This window comes from Phyllostomus hastatus, unplaced genomic scaffold (genome assembly GCF_019186645.2).
Source record: "Phyllostomus hastatus isolate PE091 unplaced genomic scaffold, TTU_PhHast_1.1 phas_contig_30, whole genome shotgun sequence".
Classification (NCBI taxonomy): Eukaryota; Metazoa; Chordata; class Mammalia; order Chiroptera; family Phyllostomidae; genus Phyllostomus; species Phyllostomus hastatus.
This window is the reverse complement of record NW_025333841.1, coordinates 895,143-904,895: the sequence shown is the minus strand read 5'-3', so window position 1 is coordinate 904,895 and position 9,753 is coordinate 895,143. Positions and strand designations below refer to the sequence as shown.

The following is a 9,753-nucleotide window of genomic DNA, read 5'->3' as shown; positions in this document are numbered from 1 at the left end:
CAGGGGCATGGGAGGAGGAGAAAGGGGGAAAAGGTGCAGAGATAAGTAGCATAGATGGTAGAGAGAAAATACACAGGGGGAGGGTAAGAATAGTATGGGCAATGTAGAAGCTAAATAACTTATGACACATGGATATGAACTAAAGTGGGGGGAATGTGGGTAGGAGAGGGTGTGCAGGGTAGAGGGGAGTGAAGGGGGGGAATGGGACAACTGTAATAGCATAATCAATAAAATATATTGAAAAAATGAAAATAAAATCTTGAAAAAATGTTTATTAGCAACACATTTTGTTTACTAAATTGAACTATACATTATGTAAAGTAGGGAACACAACAACTTGGTACTTTTTCCAAAATTTCTGTTTTCCTGGCTTGTCTTGATTATCCTAGGGTTGTCCTAATAACTGTTGATGAAAATGAGAATAGTGCTGAATGGTTCAAGCTCTAGCATTTCTCACAGTCTAGTGAGGGAGATAAACACATAATTATACTACAGAATATCCATAAAATCTAGAAACATGGACTTTAAAAAATAAACTATTTTGGAATAATTTCAGGTTTACAGAAGAATTACAAAGGTAGTATAGAGAACTCTTGCATACCTGTTGTCACCCAGTTTTATTTTCCCATTATCATTTTTCATAATGGAAGCACATTTGTCATAACTAAGAATCCAGAATTGGTATATTACTATTAACTAAACCCCAGACTTTATTTTGTTTTCATCAATTTTTCCATTAATATCCTTTTTTTGTCATAGTTCTAAGACCCAATCTAGTGTTCCTTATTGCATTTATGTATTCTCTAACCTGTGACAGTTTTTCAGTCTCTCCTAGTTTTTGTGGAAACATAGAATTCCTTTTTAATATATTTTATTTTCTTTTTAAATATATTTTATTGATTATGCTATTACAGTTGTCCCATTTCCCCTCTTCACTCCCCTCCAGCCTCCATCTCGGCCGGAGGTCCAGCAGACTTCTTATATAGCATATTATATGTGTATTTTACAGATTGAATCCCCTCAATTACCTTTTCTGGAATATGCCAAAGGCACAAGCTTATTCAGGGAAAATAAGAGACACAAAACATACAAGACAAAGCATCAAAGATGAATTATACAGGGATTGCTGGATATGCTACATTAATGCACCATGGTCATTAGCAATTTTGAACAGTGCATTAAACTATGCATTGCCAATGAAGAAAAATATTAAACATATCATGTTATAATGTAATTTTTATATGTAATTGCCTATGTTTCTAAATTCTATTGCTAGCCTGTTCAAAGTAGTAATTTGAATTTTAACATCATTCCAATAAAATATCAATAGAATCTATTTTTTAATTATTCAAGCTGATTGTAAGTTCATATGGAAAAATGAGTAAAGAAAAATAGCCAGGAAATCCTGAAAAAGAAGAGTAATGGCTAGTAGCTCTTCCAGGTATTCAAACATCCTAAAGCTTCAAAAAGTAAAAACAATGGGTGCTGGCACATAAATTGACCTATAGACCAATTAAGCAGAACAAAAAGTTCATATGTAGAAAAAAATATAAATTTAGGATATGATAGTCAAGAGAAAGAAATGAAAGCCTTTCAAACTGAGCCCTAGAAGATGTGGCTCAGTGGACTGAGTGCCAGCCTGTGAACCAAAGGGTCATCCATTCAATTCCCAGTAACAGCACATGTCTGGGTTGCAGGTCAGGTCCCCAGTAGGGGGGCACTCAAGAGGCAACCACACATTGATGTTTCTCTCCCTCTCTTTCTCCTTCACTTCCCCTCTCTCTAAAAATAAATAAAATCTTTTTCAAAAGGCTTTCAAATTGGGAATGAAGAGGTAAAATTGTCACTATTTGCAAATGTCATTTTTTTAATATAGAAAACCCTAAAAATCCACCAAAACCTGTTAGAAACAATGAACAAATACAGGATACAAAATAAATGTGCAAACTCCATTGCATGTAGTAACTACAGACTGGTAGTCCAATACTGGCTACACACCATGTCTGATAGCAACCTGTATCTGAACCCTACCCAAGTGGACCCAGAACCAACTAAACTAGTGGTAGGCTTCAGAACACACCACAGCTTGACCCAACTAGCCACATAACTGGTACACCCAAAGGGGGATACTAGGAAGCACCAGACACTACTGGGAACAACACTACCTCAAGGGGCATCCCCTGCACAGCATCTCGCACATGGTGATCAAGGTTTACCCTTACAGTCTCCAAGCTTGAAGGATTAACTCTACCCATGAAAGAGCTGACAGCATTCAAAACTGAACTACAAAATGGGGGCACATATCCACAAGAAACACTCCTGGAGCATGGAACTCTGGTGATACGAAAGATTGTGCCATTGAGCCCAACAAGATACTTTCATTATAAAACCATCAAAACCAGTTTGGGATACATAGTACATCTACCTAACACAGAGAAAACAAATGGGGAGACAAAGAAAAATGCCCCAAAGAACAAGAGAAGTTCCTATAAAAATAATGAAAAGAAATAGAGGAAATGGTAGCAACCCAAATACCAGATGAAAAATTTAAAGTAATGACTATAAGGATGCTGAAGGCCCTTAAGGGAACAATGGATGATCTCAGTGAAAACTTAAACAACTAGATAATAAGCATTAAAAAGGACATAGAAACCATAAACAAGAACCAGTCAGAAATGAAGCTTACAATATCTGAAATAAAGAATTCACTAGAAGGAATCAAGAACAAGTGAGATGAATCAGAAGACTGAATCAACAAATTAGAGGACAAGATAACATTATCTATCCAAAGAGAAAATGGAAACAAAAAAAGATACTTAAGAGAAGTAAGGAAAGTTTAAGGGACTTCTGGGGCAACATCAAGCATAAGAATATCTGCATCATAGGAGTGCAAGAAGGACAAGAGAGTGAGCAAGGGATAGAGAATCTGTTGGAAGAAATGATGGCAGAAAATTTTTCTAACATGGTGAAGGAAAAAGTGGCACAAGTTTAGAAAGTACAGAGAGTCCCAATCAAGATGAGCCCAAAGAGCCCTGGCTGTGTGGCTCAGTGGATTGAGTGCTGGCCTGTGAACCAAAGGGTCACTGGTTTGATTCCCAGTCAGGGCATTTGCCTGGGTTGTGGGCCAGGTCAGGTCCCCAGTGGGGAGTGCATGAGAGGCACCCACAAATTGATGTTTCTCTCCCTCACTTTCTCCTTCCCTTCCCCTCTGCCTAAAATAAACAAATAAATTTTAAAAAAGAAAATTTAAAAGATGAGCCCCCCCAAAACCCACATCAAAGCACATCATAATTAAAATGGCAAAGGTAAAGACAAAGAGAGAATCTTAAAGGTAGCAAGAGAGAGACAGTTACTTATAAGGGAGATCCCATTAAGGTTTTCAGTTGATTTCTCAACAGAAACAATTCAGGTGAGAAGAAATGAGCTTGAAGTATTAAAAGTGATGAAAAGTAAGAATATGCAACCAAGACTACCACCAAGGGTATCATTTAAAATTAAAGGCAAAAAAAAAAAAAAGAACTTCCCAAAAGAAGAAATAGGCTAAAGGAGTACATTACCACCAATCCAGCATTGCAAGAAATATTAAAGGACTTTCTTTAAGAAGAAGAAGAAATAAAAGGACGAACATAGGTATAATAAAATGGCAATAAATAAATACATATCTATAACAATCTTAAATTTAAATGGATTAAATGCCCCAATAAAAGGACACATAGTAGCTAAATGAATAAGAAAACACAGCTCATACATATACTGTCTACAAGAGACACACCTCACAACAAAAGCTTTACACAGGCTAAAAATAAAGGGATGGAGGAAAATTTCTATACAAATGGAAATGAAAAAGAAGTTGGGGTAGCAATACTTATAACTGAGAAAATAGACTTCAAAAAAAAAGGCCAGTCGCTACATAAGACTAAAGGAATCAATCCAACAAGAGAATATAATCCTCTTGTTGGATGTAAAAAAGATTCAAATATCTTATACACAAGGATGCAAACAGATATGCACCCAATATATAAGCACCTAAATATATATAAAAAAATCTTAGTGGACTTTAAGGGAGAAATTAACAACAATACAGTCATAGCAGGGAAGTTTAACACCTCACTGTCATCAATGGATAGATGTTCTAGAAAAAAAAATCAATAAGAAAATAGCCACCTTAAATGACAACTATATCTAATGGATTTAATTGGTATTTACAGAATATTTCATCCCAAGCAGCAGAATATACATTCTTCTCAAGTGCACAAGGGTCATTCTCAAAGACAGACCACATGTTAGGACACAAAATAAGTCACAAAAAGTTCAGGGAGATTGGAGTCATATGAAGCAACTTCTTGGCTCACAATGGCATAAAATTAGAAATCAACCTCACTAAAAAGACTCAAAAGCATTGAAATACATGGAAGCTAAATAGGATGTTATTAAATAATGAATGGGTTATCAATAAGATCAAGGAAGAAATAAAAAATTACCTGGAAACAAATGAAAATGAACACAATAACCCCACATCTATGGGACACAGTGAAAGCAGTCCTTAAAAGGGAATTTCATAGTGCTATAGGCCTACCTCAAGAAGCAAGAAAAATCTCAAATAAATAATCTTACCCTACACCTAAAAGAACTACAAAAACAAAAACAAACAAAGCCCAGAGTAAGTAGGAGGAAGGAAATAATCAAGATCAGAGTGGAAATAAATTACATAGAGACTAAAAAACAATATAAAAGACCAATGAAACTAGGAGCTGGCTCTTTGAAAAAAATGAACAAGATCAACAAGCCTTTAAACAGACTCATCAAGAAAAAAGAGAGAGGACACAAATAAGTAAAATCAGAAATGAAACAGAAATAACAACTGATATTATGGAAATACAAGGGATGTAGGAAAATATTATAAACAACTATATGCCAACAAATGAACAACCTGGGCAAAATAGATAATGTCTAGAAACATACAATCATCCAAAATTGAACAAGGAAGGATTTTAAAAACCTGAATAAGCTACTAATAACTAATGAAATTGAAGCAGTATTCAAAAAACTCCCAGCAAACAAAATCCTGGACTGGTTGGCTTCACAGGCAAATTTTACCAATCATTCAAAGAACTAACATCTATACTTCTCAAACTACTCCAAAAAATTCATGAAAAAGGAAGACTTCCAAGCTATTTTTAAGGAGCCAACATTATACTCCTCATTCCAAAACCAGATAGTCACTACAAAGAAATAAAATTATAAGCCAATATCCCTGATGAACATAGATGCTATAATCCTTAACAAATATTAGCAAATCAGACATGGCAATACATTAAAAAGATCATACCCCATAATCAGGTATGATTTACCCTGGGGATGCAAGGTTGGTACAATAGTTGCAAATAAATGAATGTAATACATCACATAAACAAAATAAAAGATAAAAATCACATGATCACATCATGGGATGCAGAAAAAGCATTCAATTAAATCCAGTATCCATTTATGATAAAAACCCTCAACAAAGTGGGAATAGATAGAATGTACCTTAATGTAATAAAAACCACATATAAAAAACCTGCAGCTAACATCATACACAATGGACAAAAACTAAAAGCTCTTAAGGTCAGAAACAAGACAGGAATGTCCACTTTCACCACTTTTATTCAACATAGTACTGGAAGCCCTAGCCACAACGATCAAACAAGAAGGGAAAAATAAAAAGCATCTAAATTGTAACAGAGGAAGTAAAACTATCATTATTCACAGATGACATAATAATGTATATAGAAAACCCTGTAGGCTCCACCAAAAAACTACTAGACCTAATAAGTGAATTCAGCAAAGTAACAGAATACAAAATCAATACTCAGAAACTGATGGCATTTTTATACACCAGTAATGTGCTATCAGGAAGAGAAGCTAAGAAAACAATCCCATTTATTATTGTAACAAAAAAAATAAGATACCTAGGAATAAATTTAACCAAGGAGGTAAAAGACCTGTACTTGGAAAACTCTAGAACATTGAAGAAAGAAACTGAGGAAGATACAAATAAGTGGAGGCATATACCATGTTTATGTATTATAAGAATTAACATCATTAAAATGTCCACGGTCCCCAAAGCAATCTATTGATTCAATGCAATTCTTTTTAAAATACCAATGGCATATTTCATAGATCTAGAAGATATTTCAAAAATTTATGTGCAACCAAAAAAGAAACTGAATAGCCTCAGCAATCTTGACACAGCAGAACAAAGTTGGAGGGCTCACAATACGTGATATCAAACTATACTACAAGGCCACCATAATCAAAACAGCCTGGCACTGTCATAATAACAGTCATATAGATCAAACAGAACACAACAGAGCCCAGAAATAAACTCAAGCCTTTATGTTCAATTAACGTTTGACAGACTAGGCAAAAGCATACAATGGAGCAAAGACAGTCTGTTCAATAAATGATGTTAGGAAAACTGGACTGGCAGAAGCAAAAACATGAAGCTAGACCACCAACGTACACCACACAGAAGAATAAACCCAAAATATATAAAAGACTTAAATGTAAGTTGTAAAGCCATAAAAATCCTAGGAGAAAACATAGACAGTAAAATCTCAGATATCTCATGTAGCAATATTTTTGCTGATATATCTCCTAGAACAAGGGAAAAAAAGGAAAAAAAAATAAACAAATGGGACAGCACCAAATTAACAAGCTTCTATACAACAAAAGAAACCAACAAAATGGAAAGGCAACTCACTGTATGGGAGAGCATATTTGCCAATGATACGTCTGATAAAGGTTTAATTTCCAAAATATATGAAGAACTTATACAACTCAACACCAGGAAGACAAACAATCCAATTAAAAATGGACAGAGGACCCGAATAGACACTTCTCCAAAGAGCACAAACAGATGGCCAATAGACACATGAAAAAAAATGCTCAACATCACTAATCATCAGAGAGATGAAAATTAAAACCACAATGTGATATCATATCACATCTGCCAGAATGGGTATCATCAATAAATCAACAAACAACAAGTGTTGGAGAGGATGTGGAGAAAAGGGGACCCTAATGCACTGTTGGTGGGAATGCAGACTGGTGCAGCCACTGTGAAAAACAGTATGGAATTTCCTCAAAAAATTAAAAATGGAACCGCCTTTTGACCAAGGGATTCCACTTCTGGCAATATATCCTAGGAATCCTGAAACCCCAATACAAAAGAATATATGCACCCATATGTTCATAGCAGCGTTATTTACAATAGCCAAGGTCAGGAAACAGCCTAAATGCCCATCAATAAGTGAGTGGATAAAAACTCTGTGGTATATTTACACAGTGTAATACTAGACAACAGTAAAAAAGAAGGAATTTTTATCTTTTGTAACAGCATGGATGGCCTGGACACTATTAGGATAAGTGAAATAAGCCAGTCAGTTAAAGACAGATATTATATGATCTCATTTTTTATGTGGAATCTAACAAACAAAATAAACTTAACAAAAGAGAAACAGAAGTATAAATAGATATGTGGAACAGACTGACAGCTGCCAAAGGGGAGGGAGACTGGATGAAAGAAAATGAAGGAATTAGCCAAAGATCATACATGCACTACCCATGACTCAGATAACAGTGTGGGGATCGTCTGAGGGAATAGGGAGGCTGGGTGGAGGTGGGCAAAGGGGAAAAAGCAGGGACAAATGTAATAGCATAAACAATAAAATACAATTAAAAAAGAGAAAAAGACACCATAAATAATGTTAATAGACAAATCACTTATGGGAAAATGTGCAATATCCTTTTAGATTTCCGTTTTCAAAGTTAAAATCCAGGCTCTTCCTTAGGTGGCAGCCATCGCAGGACAGGAGGATCCAGTGCAGTGGGAAATTCACCAGGACTGGGTGAATCAGAATGAACTGAGTTCAGCAGCAGCAGCATGAAGAAAACCACGGACTTCTTCAAGTCGTTTCATATGTTTTGTCATTCAAGACTCGCAACACTAAATGAGAAATTAACAGTGCTTGAACAGAGAATATAATTAGTACATTGAGGCATGGGTGACAAAAAGTGAGATCTTCACCTAGAACTGTGCCAATCTGCTGCTGGGAACTTGCTTTACAGAACACAAGCCTACGTGGGAAAGGTTCCCACCAGCCTTCAACCCCTTCCTCTCTTATTCTTGTTTTTCTTTCTTTAAAAATGTGACATCTGACAGTGTGATAGGGCATGTGGGGAGAAATCCAGGGGAACTCTTGAAAACATTAGGCATTTTACCTTTTCAGTAACATTTTGTAGAACTACTTGTCAATGTATTTGAAGTGCTCAGAGCCAAAAGCTTGGGACTCTTTGTTAAGGTCCTCCCCATCTCTCCCTTTCTCTTTCTCTCCCCCCACAACTTTCCTCACAGCTCTCATTGCCTCTGCATTGATTCTACGAACAGTCTATGTCTCCTTTCCACCTTTGTTGGGGGGCAGCAGACAGCCCTGGTTGAGACACTCATGCCCTGGCAAGGTGGCTGCCAGAGCATTTTGTTGCTAACCCAGAAATTTTTTTGTCCTTCTAGGGAGGTCAAGGTCAGGCCCCCACTTGGCTTGAAGGGACGTTTTCAGAGCTTTTTTCCTGTCACTTGAGGTATCTGTCTCTGATATTTCCCTAATAAACTCCTCAATTTTAAAAAAATTTTAAATCTAGAATATGTAACTTTTTAAAATTCCTATAAATCAATAATTAAAAAGATCAATAGAGAAATAACTAAATATTTACCCAGAATAAAATAACCATAATATAATAAAATATCAATTAAATAAAATAAACATAAAGATGCTCAATGACAGTATTCAAGTAAATGAAACAAAGTAATATATTATTTTGCACCTATCAGTTTGCTTAAAATTAAAATTCAATAACATCAAATATTTGTAAGGATAGATGAAATGAAGTGTTCTATAAGTACTGGTTGATGCAGATAATTTTTTACAATTTATTTATTTTTAGAGAGAGGGGAATGGAGGGAGAAAGAGAGGAAGAGTATAATTGATCAGTTGCCTCTCCCATGCCCCCAGTTGGGGACCTGGCCCACAACCCCGGCATGTGCCCTGAGCAAGAATTGACCCAGTGATCTTCTGGGTTCAAAGGCCAACGCTCAATCCACTGAAGCAAATCAGCCAGGCTGGTGCAGATAATTTAAATGGCTTTATCACTTAAATACTTATATTGAAATTTTAAATTCCTATTTCCAAAATGCATGTATGCATTCACAAGACATATATGTATGTTCACTAAAGTACTGTTTTCAAGAGTTCTAACCTGGAGAGAAACTGAATAGTCATCAATAGAGGAACATAAACCATGGCATATAAGGTAGATCTCTATGTAATAACATGACTAGATCTCCATGACATACTTTTGGGTGAATAAGGCAATCTTCAAAATTGTAGGTGCAGTACAATACTGTTTATATTTGAATAATACCCAGAAAACAATATTTTATATGCAGTTCTGCATACACACACATATATCCATAGGGAAAAATCTGGAAGGATACAAACTAATCCCATTACAATGGTTACCTTTGGGAAAGGAGATAAAGGAGACTGTGGGTGGTAGACATAGGTATCATTTTAGCTTTTTCATGAAGAATGTTTTCATATGTTACTTATGTAATATTTTAAAAATTAGAGTGAATGGGAAATAATGAAAAGGAAATAGTTTATTAACTATATGTTCAAGAAAATTGATAATAGAATATTTATTACAGTAGTT

General features: G+C 35.4%; 1 pseudogene; it reads left to right on the top strand.

The window, feature by feature from the left end:
* The first annotated feature begins 1,999 nt into the window (after window positions 1-1,999).
* Window positions 2,000-8,075, top strand: LOC123819042 (annotated as a pseudogene).
* Window positions 8,076-9,753: the final 1,678 nt, after the last annotated feature.